Here is a 23,315-nt window from a genome sequence, read left to right as displayed (position 1 = left end):
TAAATATACACAGCTTTTTCTGTGTCAGTCATACTTCACTGAAGTGCTTTACAGAAAAGCGGTACAAACTTTCAGTTACAAAATAACTCACGCAGATGAAAAGTAATGTGTATTGTAATGGTGACAAAGGGCAGCTACAGGTGTAGAGAATGGTGGAATATCCAGGTCGGACACCTGAAACTAATATGACATTGTATGCCGACTGTACTTCGATAATAATTTGTTCTAAAAAGAATTACAGGGGCGCCTGGGTGGCGCAGTCGCTTAAGCGTCCGACTTCAGCCAGGTCACGATCTCGCGGTCCGTGAGTTGGAGCCCCGCGTCAGGCTCTGGGCTGATGGCTCAGAGCCTGGAGCCTGTTTCCGATTCTGTGTCTCCCTCTCTCTCTGCCCCTCCCCCGCTCATGCTCTGTCTCTCTCTGTCCCAAAAATAAAAAATAAATAAATACGTTGAAAAAAAATGTAAAAAAAATAAAATAAAAAAAAAATAAAAAGAATTACAGAAGCCACGCTGCTCGTCACGCCCAATTCAGTCTTTTTAGCCGAAAAATGCTTTTTTGTTACCATGCCACACTTACAGAATAGAGGGAACAGAGTTGGGTTGAGCCAGATGAGAAGCCTCATGTAACCACCACGCCAACCTTCTGCAGCCCATTTTCGTCTCTACCACACCTCATTATTTATCTTTTTAGTTTAGAGAGAAAGAGAGAGTGGGGGAGAAGGGAGGGGAGAGAGGGAGAGAGAGAGAGACTCAAGCAGGCTCCCCCCGCTGAGCGTGGGGCTCTGCCTGACACCCTGAGATCATTATGACCGAAGTGGAAACCGAGAGTGGCTTGCTCAACCCGCAGAGCCACTCAGGCGCCCGTACCACACCTCATTTTGAAACAGATTTCAAACGGACATCACAGCATTTCAACTGAAATGTCTCAGAATGTACTAAAAGATAAGGAATCTTAAAAAAAAATAATAATAACCACACCGTCTGAAGTCTGTGAGCATTTTAACAGTAATTTCTTAATGTCAAATTTCCCACCTATTTCTTTTTTTTTTTTTTAACTTTTTTTTCAACGTTTTTTATTTATTTATTTTTGGGACAGAGAGAGACACAGCATGAACGGGGGAGGGGCAGAGAGAGAGGGAGACACAGAATCAGAAACAGGCTCCAGGCTCTGAGCCATCAGCCCAGAGCCTGACGCGGGGCTCGAACTCCCGGACCGCGAGATCGTGACCTGGCTGAAGTCGGACGCTTAACCGACTGCGCCACCCAGGCGCCCCATCAAATTTCCCGCCTATTTCTAATGAACATTTTAACCCCATAGTAAGTGAAGACATAGGAGCATTTTGTTATCTGCTTTTTCGCACTTTATGTGGTTTTTAGACATTTTTCTCACTCAGGAGGTCAGGACATGGAGTTTGCTGAGGTGGCTGTTTGGGGAGGTATGGGAGGGATCCCTACCTGAAGCATGCTTTGCATCTGTTTTATAAGTTGGGGAGCCTTACATTTCCTTTTTAAAAGATTGGGGGTTTGGAGACTCAAAAAACAGTTTGAAGGGACACCTGGGTGGCTCAGTCGGCTCAGGCCCTGATCTCACGGTTTGTGAGTTCGAGCCCCATGTCAGGCTCTGTGCTTACAGCCCAGAACCTGGACCCTGCTTCAGATTCTGTGTCTCCCTCTCTGTCTGTCCCCTCCCCCGCTTGCACGCATGCTCTCTCTCTCTGAGAGAGATCTGTCTCAAAAATAAATAAATATTAAAAAATATTTTGAGATCTGTCTCAAAAATAAATAAATATTAAAAAAAACACAGTTTGAAAATCAGCACTTCCTAGTCTCCCAAACCTGGGGGTGGTGGGATGTGGGATGTACCCCAGGCCTGTACCGAGAGCCTCATCCCTCCAAATTGCTTTTCCTTCTAAGAAGCAATAAGCCCAGAAAGGCACTTGGCTGGGTCCCCCACTGGAGAACACAGCAGAAGGGAAAGCTGATTATTTTAGGGTGCATCCAAGCTCCTCCCCAGTATGCCTTCCTCAAACATGGCTGAACTCTAGTGCCAACTGGCCATTGATCGTGGCCACCTGCCTTGTCTCCATAGCACGGCACACAGCTGGGTACCTGGCGGGGGAGGCGGGCAGACCAGGGCTCTCAGCACCTTGTATCTGCGGGGTGACCATGAACTAACATCTCTCAGAAGCTCGGTTTCTTACCTGTGAAATGGGGATGATAATGTGTCCTGCAGAGGGTGCTTCATGGTTAGATGAGATGAGACCTGCCCCAGGGCGTGGTCAAACCTCAAAGCACCACACAAGCATGCGGAGAGCCATGGGTCCTTGATGAAGGTGGACGAGCAGAGGAGAAAGTCTCTGGAAGTGTCTCACAATTAAAAAAAAAAAAAAAAAGTTGCAGAGGTGACTGGATGTTTGGCAGGCCAAGTAGTCTCTGCACATACAGCGCCCTGCTGAGGAAAATTCCACAGAACTTCTTAGTATGTTTATTCCTGTCTGTTATGGATTGAGTTGTGTCCCTGAAAGGATATGTTGAAGTCCTAACCGCGCCCCCCCCCACCCAGTATTTCTGAATGTGACTTTATTTAGAGATAAGGTCGTAGCAGATGCCATTGGTTAAGATGAGGTCATACCAGAGTAAGTGGGCCCTTAATTCACTATGACTGGTGTCCCTATAAGAGAAGAGGTCAGCACACAGTGAGGTGACAGCCATGTGACAACAGACGCAGAAGTCAGAATGATGTATCTATAAGGCAAGGAGCCCCAAGGATTGCCAGCCACCTCCAGAAGCCAGAAAAGGCAAGGAAGGATCTTCCCCTGGAGGATACTTTGTTACAAGTCTAGCCGAGCTAGGAAGCAAATTCACAATCCCCAAACCTCTCTTCTGCCTTCCACACAGAGTCGACTGAGGGTTAAGCAAATTGACACAAGTGCCAATACTTTGTAAAGACTTTTTTTTTTAATGTTACTTATTTTTGAGAGAGAGGGTGCAGGTGGGGAAGAGGAGGGGGTGGAGGGGGAGACAGAGGATCTGAAGCGGGCTCTGCACTGACCGCAGAGAGCCCGATGTGGGGCTCAACTTGATGAACTGCGAGATCACCCCCTGAGCCAAGGTCAGACACTCAACCAACCGAGCCACCCAGGCGCCCCATAAAAACTTGTTGTAGGTGTTCTAAGGACACAAACTACTGGTGTCCTTTGCCAGGTCTATTTTTGTGTTGCTGGTAGCCCACAGGTCTACCTTGGCTGAAGTCTAGTCTGCAAGGAAAAGGCCCAGATGATTTGCGAAGAAACAAAGAATTGAAAAATTGATCACTTTGGCTGTGGGTGTAGGATTTCTAGAGAAGGGAAGATTTTTGGTCCCTCTGGTCACCCCGGAGAACATGTCTCTCCCACACACTGTACTTAAAACCATTGCAAAAGCGGTGAGGCAGACAAGCGCTTGGTTATATGTGGGACTTGTTACCTATAAAACAGGTGTCCTTGTGTAACCTGCATGCTATCTGTACTTGGGTCCTTCAGAGCTGGGTGAAGTTGGCACGGACTCCCCTTCTGTTCCTTTGGGAAGCCCTAAGTGTTCTTTAGCTCTCTGTGAATCTGGAGGGTGGAGGTAGGTATGATCTTAGTTCTGGCTATCTCTGACCCCAGACTCTTCTTCCGCTCTGTGGACATCCTTTCTTCCTAGTGGACCAAGGCATGAAACCAGTCATTTTCCTGGGATAGGGGGATGAGAGGCCTGGGGAAATGTGAGTTCACTCATTTATGCTGCATCCAGCCTGACTCTCTGTGATGGGACTCCTGCTCCATCCTTTGGGTCACTCCAGAGTCTTCTGGTAAATTCTCAGACTCAGGAGTCTTCCCCAGAAAGGTTTTGCACAGCCCTTCTCACTGAGATGCTCTGATGTTTGGCAAAGGAGAACTTCAAAGAGCCTTGAGAGAACATTGGCTTGACCTCAGATCGTCTCTCTTTTCCCTTTGGTTACTTCCAGTCTTTTTTCTATGTGTGTATATTCATATTTTTAAATAGACTCATATGTGAAAATATACATATACTTTTTAAATGTTTTTATGAGAGAGATTGAGAAAAAGCATGAGTGGGGGAGAGGGACAGAGGAAAAGAGAGAAAGACAGAGAGAGAGAGAGAGAGAGAGAGAGAGAGAGGAGAATCTTAACAGGTTCCATGCCCAGCACAGAGCCTGATGCAGGGCTCTATCTCATGACCCTGGGATCATGACCTGAGCTGAAGTCAAGAGTCAAATTCTCAACCAAGTGAGCCATCCAAGTCCCCTGGAATTATACCTTTTAAACTACAATGGAATTATATGTTACAGGAAAAGTATATCCTATCTCATTTTTTAAATTATTTCATTTTTTAGTAGCTAATACATTCATATAGTAAAATAATATAAAACCTACAAATAGGTATATAATGGAAAGTAACTCTCCCTCCCTCCTCTTTCTCCCAGCCACCTGGTTACTTTCCTGAAGGCAACCAATGTTATTAGGTTCTTATGTCTCCTTCCAAAGATACTTCAAGTGGGCCTTTACGTATATATATGTGTGTGTGTGTGTGTGTGTGTGTGTGTGTGTGTGTGTGTGCGCACACACATATATTGTATATATACAAATATATATATATTTTCCCCCCTTCTCACAAATAGTGGTATGCTCTAGATAGTGTTTTTTATCTTTTTTGTTTTTGGGGGGGTTTTAAAAAATGTTTTATTTACTTTTGAGAGAGAGCACAAGCAGGGAAAGGGCAGAGAGAGAGGGGACAGAGGATCCAAAGCAAGTTCTGTGCTGACGGCAGTGACCCCAATGCAGGGCTCAAACTGAGACTGTGAGATCATGACCTGGGCCGAAGTCGGATGCTCAACCGACTGAACCCCCCAGGTGCTCCTTTATCTTTTTAAAAATGTAATGTAATTTGGAAATCTTCCCACATCACCACAAAACAAAAATATCTGCTTTTTTCTTTTTAGCGGCTAAATAGTATTTCTCTGTTATGGTTGTTCCACAATTAATTTAACCGTTATTGGGCATCTAGGGTGTTTCCTGTCTCTTGCTGTCCCTAACAGTGCTGTAGTGAATATCTCTGTTCAGTCATCATGTGTGCGTATTCTCACATATGCAACATTTGCAAGGCCAAAGTAAATATGCAGTTTGAGCTTTAATGAATATGGCAAATTACCCTCCTTACGTGTTGGACTAATGCTCACTCCCAGCAGCTATGTGTGAGGGGACCTGCTTCCCACACCCCGCCCCCCAAACACACGTGTTATCAAACTTTTCCATATTTGCAGACCTGCGAGATGAATAATGGTGTCTTTCCCCTAGTTTCTCTTATCTTTTCAAATATTTAAGCGTCATTTGTAGTTCTTTTTCCATCATCTGCCTCTTCGTACCCTTTGTCCACTTTCCACTGGGTTGTTGGTCTTTTTCCTACTTAGCTGTAAATAAAACCACTGTACATATTAAGGAAATTGGCTCGTTGTCTGTAATATGAACATACTGGAACTTTAAGTTATTATTTTAAGTGGCCACATAGTTGTCCATAGAATGGCGGAACCATATCCACTTTTTTAAGCATTGGTCTTGTTTTCTTCTACTACATGTGGACTGTTTTCTTTCTTTTATATGAAAACAAAATGTGACATTTTAAATTTTTTTAAATGTTTTTTAATTTATTTTTGAAGGAGAGAGAGAGAGAGACAGAGCATGAGCGGGGGAGGAGCAGAGAGAGAGGGAGACACAGAATTCGAAGCAGGCTCGAGGCTCTGAGCTGTCCGCACAGAGCCCGACGCAGGGCTCAAACTCACGAACCGTGAGATCATGATCTGAGCCGAAGTCAGATGCTCAACCGACTGAGCCACCCAGGCGCCCCCAAAAATGTGACATTTTAATTCTTTCCACAGCCCCCCCCCCCGCCCCCGCCCCAGATTCCTCTCAGGAAGGGAAGTATTTTGGGGAAAATACCTTGATAGGATTGGAGAGAGTGGGGCCTGGGTACAAAGTGGTCAGCAAGGACCAGGGTGTGGGGGATGGGACAGACTGCATGGAACATGTGAGTGGGGTGGGGATACGAGGGGTGGGTACTGTATTTGCTCCTAAGAGAAGGGAGGAGAGGGAGAGAGGCTGGGCCACCCAGGGAGGAGACCCCCCAGAAACTTCTTGGGGGTAGGATGGCCAGAGGGCATTTTTGGTGGGGTGATGCCCCCTTCTCCACGTGAGGGGTGTACCGCCAGCACAGATTCCCACCCGGCTCCGCCCAGCGATCAATTGGCCGCTCAGCACAAGTTTCTGTAACATGTCAGGTCCTGCGCTGGGCACTCGGTTACAGCCGACAACACGGCAAAGTCTCACTGATGTGACAACAGAAAAAAGGCAACGAACAATTGCACGGAGATGTGCGGTTGTGGAGAGGCGGTGACCACGGTAAAGGAAGACTAGGTAGGCGAGGGGGTAGGCGGAGGGCGCAGGCAAGGTTGTGTGTGGAGCCGCCAGGCGTGGCCTTCTCTTGAGGGGCACCTGGGACAATTGGGGGGAGTGAGGCAGGGAGCCATGGACCATTATGGTGTCTGGAGGAAGAGGGAACCAGGCAGAAGCTGTGGCAGAAAGCAAAAAGGGAGGGGAGGAGAAAGAGGACTTTAAAGTCCTCTGGGCTCACAGTGCTTCTTGTGAGTGAATTTTTTGCGTGTAATTTAACAAAAGGCTGGACCTGCACTGGAGGCGACCTCATGACGGCAGCCTCTCATCCCCTCCCCTGCGGGGAGACCTGGACAGACCCTAATCTTCCCGAGGCCACAGCATTCCAGGTGGCTTGGTGTCTGAGCCAGTGCATCTGTATCCGGAAAGGTGTCTGACATCCATCGCTGTGATGACCATCCTGGCAGCTAGAGCTTTTCACATTCTGGATTATTTCCTTAGGCTGTGTTCTCAACGTGGACTTTTTTTTTTTTTTTTTTTTTTTACGTTTACTTATTTATTTGGAGAGAGAGCTAGTGCTCTGGGGGGAGGGGCAGAGAGAGAGAGAGGAAGAGAGAAAATCAGAAGCAGGCTCTGAGCACTGTCGGCGTGGAGCCCGATGTGGGGTTCGACCCCATGAACTGCGAGATCATGACCTGAGCAGAAATCAAGAGTCTGCTGCTTAACTGACTGAGCCACCCAGATGCCCCTCAGGGTGGACTTCTAAAGGAATACATGGACTTTATGAAGTTAAAATACACATAACATAAAAATTGCCATCTTAACCATTTTAACCACTTAAAATATTCAGTGGTGTTATGTCCATTCACACTGTTGTGCAGCCATCACCCCCATCCACCCCCAGAACTCTTCATTTTGTAAAACCAAAACTCTATGCCCATTGCCCAGTAACTCTCCAGCAACCCCTCCCCGGTCCCCAGCATCACCGCCCTACCTTCTGTCTCTAGGGATTTGATACTCGATGTACCTCATATAAGTGCAGTCATGCAGTATTTGTCTTTTTGTGACTGGCTTATTTCACCTAGCATAATATCCTCAAGGGTTAGCTATATTGTATATTGCAGGACTTCCTTCGTTTTTAAAGCTGAATAGTATCCCTCTGTATGAATATGCCACATTTTGCTTGTCCGTTCCTCCATTGATGGACACTCGGGTTGCTTCCGTGTTTTAGCCGTTGCAGATAATGCTGCTATGATCATGGGTGTACAAATATCTCTTTGAGACTCTGCATTCAGTGCTTTTGGGTGTATGCTCAGAAGCAGAATTGCTGGGTCATATGGTAATTCTGTTCTTAATTTTTTGGGGGAATCACCATCCTGTTTTCCACAGTGGCTGTACCATTTTACAGGCCCACCAGCAGTGCTCAGGCATTCCAATTTCTCTACATCTTCGCCAGCACTTGTTGTTTTCAGTTTGTGTTTTTTTTTTTTTTTTTTGATAGTAGCCATCCTAATGGGTGTGAGGTGGTATCTGTGTCTATAGTTTTGATTTGCCTTTCCCTGATGGCACTTATTGGCCATTCATAGGCCTTTTTTGGAGAAACATCTCTTCAAGTCCTTTGCCCAATTTTGAATTGTCTTTTTGTTGTTCAATTCCAGGCATTTAGTTTTGTTATTGAATTTTAGGCATTCTGTATATATTCTGATGATAAATCCCTTATCAAATATATGTTTTTCAAATAGTTTCTCCCATTCTGTGGGTTGCCTTTTTACTCTGGGGCTAGTGTCTTTTTTTTTTTTTTAATTTTTTTTTTTTAACGTTTTATTTATTTTTGAGACACAGAGAGACAGAGCATGAACGGGGGAGGGGCAGAGAGAGAGGGAGACACAGAATCGGAAGCAGGCTCCAGGCTCTGAGCCATCAGCCCAGAGCCTGATGCAGGGCTCGAACTCATGGACCGCGAGATCGTGACCTGAGCTGAAGTCGGACGCTTAACCGACTGAGCCACCCAGGCGCCCCATGGGGCTAGTGTCTTTTGATGCACGGACGTTTTAAAATTTTCATGAAGTCCAAAAGTAAAATTTTGTGAAGTCTAAGATATATATTTGGTTACCTGTGCCTTTGGGATCATATCCAAGAAATCATTGCCAAATCCATGGTGGTTCAGCTTTAGTCCTATGTTTTCTTCTAAGAGTCTTACTGTTTTGAGTCTTGTAGTTAGGCCCTGGACCCATTTTGAGTTAATTTTGTATGTGGCATAAAGTAAGGGTCCAATTTCATCCTTGTGCGTGCAGATGTCCAGTTTCCCCAGCACCATTTATTGAAGACTGCCCTTTCCCCATTGAATGGACCTGACACCTTTGTAAAAACTCATTTGGCCATATATGCAAAGGTTTATTTCTGGGCCTTCTATTCTATTCCGTTAGTCTATACAGTTAACCCTTGAACAATGTGGGGGTTAGGGGTGCTGACCTCTGGGCAGTCAAAAATCCGTGTATCACTTTTTGACTCCCCACCTACTGATGGCAACCTGTTGAGCAGAAGCTTTACCAATAGCATAAGCAGTCGATTAACACATATTTTGTATGTTATACATATTCTATACTGTATTCGTATGATAAAGTAAGCTAGAGAAAACAAATGTGAAGAAAATCACGAGGAAGAGAAAATATATTTACAGTACTGTACCGTACTGTAAATTGATAAATTTTGTATTTATCAAAAAAATTCTTGTAGAAATGGACTCATGCAATTCAAACCCATCTTATTCAAGAGTCAATTACATGTCTATTTTTATGTCAATACCACATTGTTTTGATTTAGTTTGTAGTAAGTTTTGAAATCAGAAATTACGAGACCTTCTTTTTCAGGATTTTTTTTTTTTTTTTTTGGCTATTTGTGGTCCCTTGAGATTCCATATGAGATTCCATTTTAAGATGGGTTTTTCTGTTTCTGCAAATCACATCATTGGGGTTCTGGTGGGAATTTTCTTGAATCTGTAGATTGCTTTGGATAATATTGACATTTTAACGTTATGAAGTCTTCCATTCCATGAACCTACAGTGTGTTTCCATTCATTTATGCTTCTAATTTCTTTTGGTAATGTTTTGTAGTTTTCATCGTACCTGGTTTTCACCTCGTATGTTAATTTTTAAGTATTTTATTATTTTTGATGCAATTGTACATGGAATCATTTTTGTAATTTCCTTTTCAGATTCTACATCGTTTGTGACTAGAAATGCAACTGACTTTTGTGTGTTGACTTTATATCCTGCGACTTTGCCAAATTCATGCATTAGTTCTAATGGTTTATCTGTGCAGTCTAGGATTTTCTACATGCAAGAATATTGTATATCATCTGCAAACAGATAATTTCACTTCTTCCTTTCTGATTTAGATGCATTTTGTTTCTTTTTCTTACTTAATTTCACTGGCTAAAAATTCCACTACTATATTGAATAGAAGTGGGGAAAACAGACACCCTTGTCTATTCCTTATTTTAGAGGAAAAGCTTTTAATCTTCCACCACTGAATATAATGTTTCCTGTGAGTTTTTCATTCATGGCTTTTATTATGTGAATTTTTTCATTCATGGCTTTTATTATTATTATTATTTTATTTGTATTATGGCTTTTATTATGGCTTTTATTATGCTTTTTATTATTTGTTGAGTTTTAAAATTTTTTAGTATTTATTTATTTTTGAGGCGGGAGAGGGGAGGAGAGGAGCAGAGAGAGAGGGAGACACAGAATCCGAAACAGGTTCCAGGCTCTGAGCTGTCGGCACAGAACCCAATGTGGGGCTTGAACCCACAGATTACGAGATCATGACCTGAGCCAAAGCTGGATGCTCAACCGACTGAGCCACCCAGGTACTCCCTTAGTTTGTTGAGTTTAAAAAAAAATAATGAAACCATGTTGAATTTTGTCAAATGCGTTTTCTGCATCGATCGAGATGATTATGTGGGGTTTTTTATCTTCCTTTTGTTGATGTGGTGTATTCCATTGATCAATTTTCATGTGGTAAATCATCCTTGCATTCCAGGAATGAATCCCACTTGGTCATGGTGTATAATCCTTTTAATAGGCTTTGCATTTGTCTTGCTATTATTTTGAGTATTTTCACATTAACGTTTATAAGGAATATTAATTAGTCTGTAGATTTCTCATAGTGTCTGTATCCTGGCTTTGGTATCAGGGTTACGCTGACCTCATAAGTATGTTAGGAAGTGTATCCTCCTCTGCAATTTTTGGAAAAGTTTGAGAAGAATTGGTATTAGTTCTTTAAAGGTGTGATAGAATTCACCAGTGAAACCATCAGGTCCAGGGCTTTTCTTTGTTGGGAGACTTTGGATTTCTGATTTAATCTCCTTATTAGGAGATTACATGTCTATTCAGATTTTCTATTATTCATGAGTTAGTCTTGGTAGGTTGTGTGTTCCTAGAAATTTCTCCATTTTATCTAGGTTTCCCAATTTGTTGAAATATAATTGTTCATAGTACTCTCTTATAATCCTTATTATTTCTGTAGAATTGGTAGTAATACTACCACTTTCAGTTACGACTTTAGTAAATTGAATCTTCTCTCTTTTTTTCTTTATCTTTCTAAAAGTGTGTCAGTGTTGTTGATCTTTTTTAAGAGCTGACTTTGGTTTCATTGATTTTTCTCTATTGTTTTTCTGTTCTCTATTTCCTATACTTCTGCTCTAATATTTATTATTTCCCCTTTTCTGCTGGTTTTGGTTTCAGTTTGTTCTTTTTCTAGTTCCTTAAATTATAAAGTTAATCTGTTGATATGAGACCTTTCTTGTATTTTAATGTAAGCATTCATTTAACACTGCCTTCACTGGATCCCACGCATTTTGGTATGTTATGTTTTTTATTTCATTTATTTCTAAGTATTTTCTAATCTCTTCTGTGATTTCCTATTTGCTCTATTGGTTAAGTGTGTGGTTTAGGGGAGTCTCAGTGGTTCAGTTGGTTGAGCATCCAAGTGTGGAGCCTGCTTGGGATTCTCTCTCTCCGTCTCTCTCAACCCCTCATCCCCTCCTCCCTCCTCCCGTTCTCGCTCTCTCTTATAGTAAATAAACTTTAAAAAAAAGTGTGTGGTTTAATTTTGACAATTTTGTGAATTTTCCAATTTTCTTTGTTATTGATTTCTCTTCATCTCATGGTCAGAGAAGATACTTTGTGTGATATCTATCTTTTAAAATCTATCAAGACTTGGGGCGCCTAGGTAGCTCAGTCTGTTTAAGTGTCTGGCCCTTGGTTTCAGCTCAGGTCCTGATCTCATGATTCATGAGATCAAGCCCCATCTTGGGCTCCACTCTGACAGCTCGGAGCCTACTGGGATTCTCTCTCTCTCATACACACACACACACACACACACTCCCTCTACCCCTCTCCTGCTCACACACCCACACACTCTCTCTCGAAATAAATAAACTTTTTTTTTTTTTAATTTTTTTTTAATTTTTTTTTTCAACGTTTTTTTAATTTATTTTTGGGACAGAGAGAGACAGAGCATGAACGGGGGAGGGGCAGAGAGAGAGGGAGACACAGAATCGGAAACAGGCTCCAGGCTCTGAGCCATCAGCCCAGAGCCTGACGCGGGGCTCGAACTCACGGACCGTGAGATCTTGACCTGGCTGAAGTCGGACGCTTAACCGACTGCGCCACCCAGGCGCCCCTCGAAATAAATAAACTTCAAAAATAAAATCTACTGAGACTTAATGTGTGGCCTAAAATATGGTCTATCCTGGGAAATGTTGCTTGTGCACTTGAGAAGAATGTGTATGCTGTTGTTGGGTTGAGTGTCCTATATATGTCTGTCTAGTTGGTTGATTGTATGCTTAAGTCCTCTATTTCCTTATGTCTCTTCTGGTTGTTCTATCCGTTATTGTGAGTTGGGCATTATCATCTCCAAATATTACCATAAAACTGTCTATTTCTCCATTTTGGTGGTCTGTCGTTAGGCATGTAATGTTTACAATTGTTACATCTCCTTGCTGTGTTGAAGCTTTTATTATTATATAATGTCCTTCTTTGTCCCTTATAACCTTTTTTGTTTTAAAGTCTATTTTCTGTGATATTAATATCGCCATTCCTACTCTCTTTTGGTTATTATTTGCATAGAATATCTTTTTCCATTTTTTTACTTTCAATCTGTTTTTGTCTTTGTATCTCAAGTAAGTCTCTTGTAGACAGCATATAATTGAATCATGTGTTTTTATCCATTCTGGCAATCTCTGTGTTTTGTTTAGAGAGTTAATCCATTTACATTTAACATGATTACTGACAAAGAGGGACTTATTTCTGTCATTGTACTATTTGTTCTTAATATGCTCTACAGCTTTTTTGTCCCTCACTTCTTGCATTGTCTTCTTTTGTGTTTAGTTAATATTTTGTAGTGAAATGTTTAAATTTTTTCTCAATTTCCTTTTGTCTATATTCTATAGCTTTATTCTTTGTGGTTGCCATGAGAATGACATTTAACATCCTGAAGTTACAACATTCTAATTTGATTTTATAGTAGCTTAACTTCAGTAGCATACAGAAGCTCTGCTTCTTTACAGCTCTGTCCCTACCCCTTTTGGTTGTTGATGTCACAAAATTACAACCTTATACATTGTGTACCCCAAAACATAAACTACTAACTCCTTTAAATATATTCATTTCCTAAATTATGTAGAAAACAAGATTTAGAGTTTCCAACCAAAGTTACAATGATACTAGCTCTTACACCAATAATTGTTTTCCTTTAAATATACTAGACTCTTACATCCTGTAGAAAGCAAAAAGTACAATTACAAACCATCATTACAATACTAGATTTTATAATTGCCTATGTATTTACCTTTGTTTCTCCATACAGCTTCAGAGTAATGTGTAGCATCTGCAGGACTTCCTTGAGCATTTCTCATAAGGCAGGTCTAGTGGTCATAAATGCCCTCAACTTTTGTTTATCTGGGAATGTCATGATTTCTCCCTCACTTCCAAAGGACAGTTTTGTCAGATGCAGGGTTTTTCGTTAATAGGGTTTTTTTTTTTTCTTGTATCACTTTGAATATATCTGCCCACTGTCTTCTAGCCTCCCAAGTTTCTGATGAGAAATCTACACATAATTTTATTGAGAATCCCTTGTATGTGATGGTTTGCTTCTTTCTTGCAGCTTTCAAGATCCACTTTTGGTTTTGGCTTTTGAAATATGATTATCATGTGTCTTGGTTGGATTCCTTTGAGTTCACCTTACTTGGAGTTTGTTGCACTTCTTGAATGTTTATATTCATGCCTCTCATCCAATTAGGGAAGTGTTCCGCCATTATTTCTTCAAATATTCTCTCTGCCCCTCTTTTCTTCCCCCTCTTCACCTCTGGGACTCCCGCAATGTGCATGCTGGTCCACTTAATGATGTGCAGGTCCCTTAGGCTCTGTTTGCTTTTTTTCAATCTTTTTTTCTTTTTGTTCATCAGCTTCGATAATTTCCATTGCCCTGTCTTTAAGTTTACTGATTCTTCTGCCTGTTCAGATCTGCCTTTGAATCCCTCTAGTGAATTTTCCATTTCAGTAATTGTACTTGTCAGTTTCAGAATTTCTTTTTGGTTTCTTTTTATCTCTTTATTGATTTTTTTTTTCATTTTGTTCACATATCGCTTTCTTGAATTTCTGCACCTATTTCTTTAGTTCTCTGAGCATTTAAGACAGTTTTTTAAAGATTTTATTTTTAAGCAATCTCCACACCCAGTGTGAGGCTGGAACTAACAACCCCAAGATCAAGAGTTGCATGTTCCACTGACTGAGCCAGCCAGGCTCCCTTTAAGACAGTTGTTTTAAAATCAATGTCTGAGATATCTGCCATGAAGTCTTTCTCAGGGAGAGTCTGTTGGTGTTTTTTTTCCACCTTGAATGAGTCATACTTTCCCGTTTCTTCGTATGGTTTGTGATTTTTTTGGTTGAACACTGGACATTTGAGTATAATAATGTGGTATCTCTGGAAATCAGATTCTCTCCTTTCCCCAGAGTTGTCTGGGATTTTTGTTCCTGTTTTTGGTTATCGTGTGTGTGTGTGTGTGTGTGTGTGTGTGTGTGTGTGTGTGTGCGCGCGCGCGCTGTCTTTGTGCTGACGAGCAGTCTGAGGTGTAAATCTAATGTCTTGTGTTTTTGCTGAGGTTTCCTTGGGCATATGTGGTCACTTTCTAATTTTCTCCTTATGTACAGATTCTGTGTCCTAGTCTTTAATGTCTAGCTCCAGAAAGGGGAGAAGGGAAAAATAATGGTGGGATCAAAGGGGTCTAGCCCTTTAAATCTCCTAACAGTTTAACTGGAGGGAGAGGATTTTGCAGCAATGAGGGGAGGTACAACAACAATGACTACCTGCCTTTTTTTTTTCTGCACCTGTGATCAGAAGCAATAATCAGCAATCAGAGCACAATCTCCAATATTTGGAGGACAAGGTCCTTTTTATTCACCCTGATTCTTCCAGGCTGTGTGCAGGCTGCTTCAGGAACATATGCACAGCTGTCTGCCATGTGACCAGGTTTGGGGTATGGAGAGCCGCTACTGTGCTTAGAGCTGAAATTCACCAAAATTAACTACAATTTACCACCGAGGCCTTCCCCTGGAAGTGGGAAGTCTTCTTCAAAGACTTCAGAGCTCCCCAACAATTCCATCAGACAGATTGTGCCCGTGCAAGTGTTGTCTAGGTGGGGAGAGAGAGTCCTGGTGCTTCCTACTCTGCCATCTTCCAGAATCCTCTCCTTGACCTTTATTTTTAAACTGTTTCTAAATTTCTCTCCTGTGCAAATGTAGAGGCTGCAGGCAGCTGGGAAATTGCATGATGCCCCAACACCCATGTCCTTGGTGGAGGGATAGAGCCTGTACCGTCACCCAATCCCCATCAGTCCTTTGCCTTGGTGATTCTTTCTGCTCCTCATGGCAAAATGGAGGGAGCATTCAAACCCTGGGAAGCTGGTCCTCTGAGGCATTTGGATCTTGTTGTAAAGAGAAATAATTTGCTACTTATGTGTCTTCGTGGTAGTCTTTTCCCTGAGTTCTTAAGGGTGTCCTGCGTATTGCTGGGCCTCAGCATCCTCCTCTTGAAATGGACAGGTCAGTGTTGCCCCAAAGAGAGACATATCCAGTAGGAGTCAACACGATTATTTTAGGAGGTGTGCGGTCAGGGCTTTCATGCAAATTGAATCATAAAGTGAGAACATTGTCATCTTTTCAGTTCTCAATCCTTCCTGATTAGTCAAGGAGAAAGTCTCCGTTGGTGCTGAATTAGTGCTTCTCACACTCCTGGTCTCCTTTTCAGCAACGGTCAGAGCCCTGGGCAGGTGGTAACTTCTTCTAGTTCAACAGCACCATTTTTTTTTTTCTTGAGGGTTATCTTCTGTTCATGGTGAGCCATAGTTTAGAGATAAAGTTAAATGGGAGATGATTTTTAGAAAAGTTTTAAAGAAGTGACATTCTTCTGATTCTCGGATCAGGCAAAAATGTCCTCCACTATGGGTAACGAGTCATAGAAATTGTATGCCTCTCCCTAATGGGTGAAATCGTGAGATACAAACTTTAAGTTTTATTTTTGCAATGTTTAGGACTTCTTAAGTGACTGGTTATTTTTTGTAAGCAGAAAAATAATAAAGATCTATGGAAATGGGAATTCCCTTTGGAAAGAAGACCATTCGTTGAAGGTAGTATGGTGCTTCAGTTAGTAAAAAGTCTCTGGATAGGTCTTATTTCACCCATTTATTTAAAAATTGTCCGTTTTTCACTGAGGTATAATTAACATAGGACATTATATTAGTTTCAGGTGGACAACTTAATGATTCAATATTGATATATATTGTAAAATGATGTCCACAATAAGTGACATCCATCCCTACCCATAGTTACAGAAAATTTTTTTCTTGTGTTGAGGACTTTGAAGATGTCCACAATAAGTGACATCCATCCCTACCCATAGTTACAGAAAATTTTTTTCTTGTGTTGAGGACTTTATAAATCTCTTAATGATTTTCAAATATGCAATAGAATATTATGAACTGTAGTCATCCTGCTGTGTGTTATATCCTCGTGATGTGTTTATTTTATAACCAAAAGTCGGTACCTTTTGATTTCCTTCACCCATTTTGCCCACCCCCACCAGCACTCCTTGGCAACTAATCTGTTCTCTGGATCTTTTGTTTGGTTGGTTGGTTGGTTGGTTGGCTGGCTAGGTTGTTTTTTTTTTTTTTTAACTCCATGGGTGAGTGAGATCCTATGGTATTTCCCTTCTCTGACTGACTTTATCCCGCAGAAATCCCGAAACTAAATTCCTTTGGGATTCTCACCGAAGGATGGTTGGAGACAAAGAGGGGATTTCCAGACCTTGGCTTCCTTTCCAGTTTGGTGGAACTGTGCTGAGCCTGGGCCTGTGTGAGAGCAGCTGGGAGAGCCACAGAGCCTGCCAAGGAACAGGCTGGAGGCGGAAGTGTTAGTCATTGGGGGATACCCACAGGGTTTCGTCTAAATACGGCTGTCTTGGTGGCTTTCCTGTCCCCAACCTTTCAGAGGGCAAGAATCACTTGGGTCTGGTTTACTGGAGAAGCAGGGTGCCAAGTGCAAGGGAACACAGAACCAGTCTCCCCCAGCTGGGAGTGGAGAACTGGTGTCATCGTGCCTAGAATATTAGTTCCCAAGCTTGTCAGCACATGAGAATCACATGGGGAGCTTCCAGAAGTACCGATGCTGATGTTCCACCCCTAGAGACGATGCTGTTATTGGCCCAGGGTGTGGCCCTTTGGAATTTTTGAAAGCACCCCCCCCCCCATTATTCTAACATGCAAACAAATTGGTGAACTCCTGACGTGACCTGACAGATCCCAGGAGAGCCTTCTGGAGGCCCAGGAACATGTTGGGTAAAAGCCTCATGGAGGCGTCACCAGCCACTTCATGTGGGTGCTGGGCCCAAGCTGCCAGGGCTGAGTGGGAGAGGCAAGGCCACTACCTGGTCCCCTGCTGGCTCTAGGGCACCCCGATCCCAGAGGAGAGCTCAAGCCTTTTGAGCAGGAAGGTGGTAGGGGTGAAGGAGGTGACTTAAAGCCTAGTGATGCGGGCTGGGACCCAGATTCCCCAGTTTGCAGTGAGGAGAAGAGAGAGGCCTCGTTGGATTTGGGACAGGTACCACCCAGGCCTGAGGCCCAGGGTGTAGGCTTGGGCTGCTCCACCCTCTCTGGATCCCTCCCCACCCCCCACCCGTGCACGCCACCCCCTAGAGGGGCTGCAAGGCCAGGAGACCTTTGTTCAACTGCCGGCTCTCTAGAAGTGGCCTGGGCAGATCCCCTCACTGCTGGGAGCCTCAGTTTCTGCATCAATAAAGGCCTGTAACTGAGTTTAAGTCCTGGAGGAGCCTCACATTGTGAGGATAATGAAGATGGTGGTTTTCAAAGGAACAGTCACCCCCACGTCCTCATCCCCCCACAGGGGTCCTGTGTCAAGGACCCCTCTTGTCTGCTCCACTGGCTTTTGTGGTTGAGGGAGGAAATGGCTGTCAACATCTTTATTTATTTTAATGTTTATTTCTGAGAGAGAGAGAGAGCAAGTGCACGCACGCAAGTCGGGAAGGGGCAGAGAGGGAGACACAGAATCCAAAGCAGGCTCCAGGCTCTGAGCTGTCAGCACAGAGCCCGCTGCAGGGCTCAAACTCATGAACTTCAAGATCATGACCTGAGCCTAAGTCAGATGCCCAACTGACTGAGCCACCCGGCTGCCCCTTCTGCTAACATCTTTCTGAAGGTGTCCCCCCAGGGAACCCTCCAGTGAAAAGAGGGCCATTCCTAGGGTGGGGCTGCATCGGCCTTCTAGAAAGAGCCCACTGGGTCAGTCTGGGTCACTGGGTCATGCACCCAGGCTCAGACATCCTCTGAATCCTTAGACTGTAACCAGCCACGCTTCAGGGAAGGCAGAGGCCCAGATCTCGTTACTTCTTTCAGGGCTTGGCATTGGGCATTCTGAGAGGGCTTGAGGGCCTCTGTGGGTCGGGTCCATCCCAGGGTCCCCAGGCCTGACTGTCCACTCAGTCCTGAGAAGCCATTTTTCTTTCTCACTTGCGGGATATTTCTGTTCAAGTGTCTAAGGTTTCTGTCCTGACAGAGGGTGCCTTTCATATGACCCCACCAACCACGGCCTTTCTGGGGCTGAGGTTAAACCCAAACCCTTTTTTACCTCTGTCCCTCTCTCCTCACTGGCCATCCTCAGCCTCCCCCTTCTGTCCTCTCTTCTCCCACCCGGGCCCAGGGGCAGAACCCAGGCCTGCCGGTGCTCTGTGGACGAGGCTTCTGGCCTCCCATGGGTCCTTCTCCTTGGCCTGACCCTTCCCACCAGCCCTGGGAACAGGGAAGGCAGGTGGGAGACCCTCTGGTAGAGACAAGGAGACGGGACCCAACAAGCCAGTGGACCCGTCAGCCCCCATTTCCCTTTTCTACCCAGCCTTCTGGGTGCTCCCCCATAATCCATGCCTGGGGAGTCAGGAAGAGGGAAGAAGCCAAAGGAACATGGCTCAGAAGCTTCAGACTCAAGCTATGTCCTCTTTGCTGTCCCTCCCTTCCTTCTTTGGACCCTTGCTACAGGCTGGGGCTATGGAGGAAACAACAACAACGCGGTTGTAATCATAGCTAACATGTCTCGAGCCTGTCTAGTGGGCCGGAAGCCATGTCAGGGATTTTGCCTGCTTCGTCTCCCAACAACCTTGCCTGGTAGATATTAGGACGCCCATCACAGACACTTTTGGTGTTCCCTCTCACTCACCTGCTTTGCTCCTAGCCAGCCAGTGCACCCATCCCCCATCCACTGTGGTCCCAGGCCACCAACATCAGCACCCTTCTGGAAGGGTTGCCGTTGGCTAACAGGAATTACTTCATACAGAGATGCCTCCCTCCCCCACACCATGGGTATGACCCATAGCCAATGACTGACTGATATGGGGGTGTAATGACCCAGCCTCCTTGCCTCTTAACAGGACAGACTCTGTGGCATCGTTCACATTCCAGAGCTCCCCCCACCCCATCCCACCCCTTAGGCTGAAGCAAGACTTCCCTTACCCTCTCAATACATAACTTTTGCAGGAGCCCCTCTTGTCTTGAGCTCCGCTTCTAGAAGCCTGATCTACAACATCCCCATTTTACAGATGGAGAAACTGAGGCAGCAAGAGACTTAAGTAACCTTACCAAAGCCATATAACTGGCAACTAGTAGAGACTCAGATCCAGGGCCCTGGTGCAAGGTGTCTGCTCTTATCTGGAATCAGGCACTGCCCCTGCCCTCAAGGTATCACCAACACGCAGAGGGAAGCAGGTGGGTCAAGAGAAAATGACAGGGCACAAGATCTGCTGTGGAGGAGAAAGAAGAGAGCGCTAAGGGGTGAAGGCCAGTGGCAGGGGGCGGGGGCATGACAAGGTCTCGGAGGGCAGACTTTCTGGAGAAGAGAGCAGGAGGAGGAGTTGCACAGGTGAGAAGAGACAGGAAGGGGCACCGCAGGGAGAGGAAGTCATGTGATCCAAGCAGGAAGATGGGGAGGTGGGGCTGTGAGCGCTGCCCATGGGCAGGGCGGCAGGTGCGTGAGAGGGCCAGGAGGTGGCCAGCAACCAGGTGGGGAGGGACCATTTATTTATTCATACTTTGAACCTTTCCTGGTGGCCTGACGTATACCTACTCTGGGGCAGGCATATTTACATGCTGTGACTTTATCTGAGAGGTGTTGGGAAGCTGATAGGAGGTTCAGACAGAAACGAGGCCAGACCAGAGCTGAGTGTGAGAGATAGCTCTGGCCACAGGAATGGGCACGCGTGATACGAACGCTGTTCCCGTGTCATCCCACATCCCTCAGCCTCTTCCCTCTTAATGGCTGCGTGGAACTGCATTGTTGTATGGATGTGCCACAGTTTAACCAGTTTCTTTTCAATGGACAGTTAGGGTTTTTTTTTTCCAAACTTTTACGGTTATAAACAAGGGCACATTAAGTATTCCCGAACATAAGTTATTTTGCACATTACGAATATATCTGCGAGCTAAGTGCCTGAGCATGGAATTGCTAGGTATGGTTATGTGACATTTGAAGTTTCCATAGATAAAGTTGTATTCGTACATGCTCCCACTAGCAGTGCATCAAAATGCCTGTTAATTCACAACCTTGCCAGCTCTATAGTCTGACCATCTAAGAGCTAGAAAATAGTATGTCTATTGTAGTTTTAGCATGTATCTCTTTCATTTCCTGTGAAGTCAAACATCTTCTCATAAATGCTCAAGAACTATTTGTATTTCCTTTACGGCAAACTGTTCGTGTTCTTTGCCCACTGTTCTGTCAGCTGCATTGGACTTTTTTCTTATTGACTTGCAGTAACTCTTGATATATTAAAAACATTCAATCTTTGATAACTTGCGGATATTTTTTCCAGGTTTTCATTTCTCTTTTCACTTTATTTGCCATGTTCTTTGGCAATACAAAAATTCTAATTTGTATCTGATCAATTTCATTCCATTTTTCTTTTATGGTGTCAGACCCTAGACCCTCTCTACTCCGAAATTACGTCGATAGGCTTTTCCGCATGTGTTTCTCCAGCACTTAAAAATTTTTAAGTTCTTTGTTGTCAAATCTAGCACATAGGAAAAAATGCAGGAAATTGAACAAGAGCTTCATGAGTTGTTATAAATTGAATACTTGTAGTCTCCTAGTACCTTTATGGTTTAACTTCTTACATTTAAATTTTGGCCTCATTTAGACTTTATTTTGGCATAATTCGAGGGACAGAAATCCATATTTATTGAAAAAGAATAACTTTTTAAATGTCATGGAATATTTTAAAATTTGTCATATGCCAAGCAAAAAAGGAAAATTTCAACATATTTCCCTAAGGCAGAAATTGCATAGAACTTATTCTTTGCACGGTACAGTAAAAAAAAAAAATTAATGGCAAAGGTTTAAAAAATATCTCACCCCTCTATTAAATGACTCAGTTTAAAATTATAATCTACTAGTAACGTGATATAAATTTGATATAAACTTGACATAAATTTATGGAAATTTGCCAAAAGTGTTCTCTCTTATTTTTTTTTAAATCAAAAGACTAGAACTGATTTAAACAATAAACTGACTCATAAGCTTAACAAGGAACACTCTCAGTAAATCAGGGAAGATAAGTCAGGAGATTAAAAAATTATAAAAGGAAAAAAGGAAAAATTCTACAGAATTAATAAATGAACATGAAAGTGTGTTTTCTCTTTTTAAACATAAGAGATAGCAGCTGCTGGCCCATCTAATAAGGAGAAAAAGACAAAGCAAAATAAACTAAATTAAATGTGAAAGATGCAAGATTTCTAAGTATAGGAAGATATCATCTGCAACTGTGTGCTCTATTAAAGTTTGAACATTCTTGGCAAAATGCAGTTTTCTCACAAAAACATAAAGTGCCAAAAGTTAATAAAAAATAAGTGTCAAATGAAAACTTTAAGTTGTCAAGTTTGATTTTTTTTTTTTTAACCGTTCAAACAATTTGAACAGCATTGAAAAGGACTCTGGCTTTCACTTGGGGTCAGGGGGGCGGCTCTGTGTGCCGGAGGCACCTGCCTTGGGTCACAGTGTGACAGTGATACCCAGGCCCTCCGTGGAGGATGTCGGGGCAGGGAGGAGAGGCACCAGGTCTGCTGGTGCAGGAATCCAGGTGAGAAATGGTGGTGCCAGGTTCCCATCTTTGGCCTGAGCTCGAAGAAACAGGAAGCCGCCCTTCACTGACCTGGGGACGGTGGTGGTGCACGCAGGCAGTGTGGGAGGGGGACAGGGAGGCCAGGATTGCCATTGGGAGCGGGGGCATTTTAAAATGCATACAGGACATCCAAGAGGTGTAGTTGTGAGAATTGAAACTGCTGAGGCCGAAAGGCCCTTGCCTGGCACTGAGCCCGTATTCTTTGCGCTGATGTTCAGTTCTTTCCATCGAACGTGGCGTTTGGTCCCCATAACACACATGCAAACGTTCAACTAACATGTAGAAGAAAATATGTCCTCCATATGTATGAATTACTTTTTGATTTGAATGTTTAGCCTCTCTCTGTCATACTTAATGCACATGTTTATCCTTTTTGCTTGCCTTCCTACCTCTATTTTAGTTTTATTATTTAACATAATGGAGGGAACTGCCATTTCTATGAGCCAACACTGATAATTTCTTGGCCCATTTATCACCATGTATTTATCTTCCTTACACATCGGGGAAATGTCTACTCTCATTTTTAATGTAAATGTCTTTACGGTTTTGTTTGTTTGTTTGTTTGTTTGTAAAAATGTGCCTATTAAAAAGTTTGAGGGGCACCTGGGTGGCTCAGTCAGTTAAGTGTCTGACTTCAGCTCAGGTTCATGAGTTCGAGCCCCACATCGGGCTCTGTGCTGACAGCTCAGACCCTGGAGCCTGCTTTGGATTCTGTGTCTCCCGCTCTCTCTCTCTCTCTCTCTCTCTCTGCCCCTCCCTCCCCTGCTCACGCTCTGTCTCTCTCAAACATAAACATTAAAAAAAATTGTTTTTAAAGTTTGAATGTCAAAGTGGTCCGAAAGAGTACAGCGTAAAGGGTTCTCCTTTGCCTGTGTTCTCCACGTCCCCTGCCCGGACATAGTCCTGTCACCAGTTTGTTGTATAGGCCTAGAGTGGGTCTCTGTGTATGCAAATACACACACATTTGAATTTATTTATAAGGATATACTTTGGAGCTTTTTTCCCTTGGCGTAACATTTTTATGGTTCCTCCTCGTAGCATGTGTCCGTACTTTGCTCCTTTTCGTTGCCGAATCACATTGCACTGTGTAGATGTACTATATTTTGCTTCTCCGTTTGTAAGCTTTTGGACATTTGCATGGCTTTCGCTGTTGGG

At 43.4% G+C, this 23,315-nt stretch overlaps 1 protein-coding gene across 13 annotated transcripts in view; it reads left to right on the top strand.

The window, feature by feature from the left end:
• Positions 1-23,315, top strand: part of NLRC5 (NLR family CARD domain containing 5) — a 227,302-nt gene that overhangs the window by 798 nt on the left and 203,189 nt on the right. The window lies entirely within an intron of this gene.

Source organism: Puma concolor, chromosome E2, assembly GCF_028749965.1.
Source record: "Puma concolor isolate L17-30 chromosome E2, mPumCon1.1.hap2, whole genome shotgun sequence".
Classification (NCBI taxonomy): domain Eukaryota; kingdom Metazoa; phylum Chordata; class Mammalia; order Carnivora; family Felidae; genus Puma; species Puma concolor.
The sequence above is the reverse complement of the archived record's forward strand: the minus strand, read 5'-3'. Positions and strand labels throughout refer to the sequence as shown.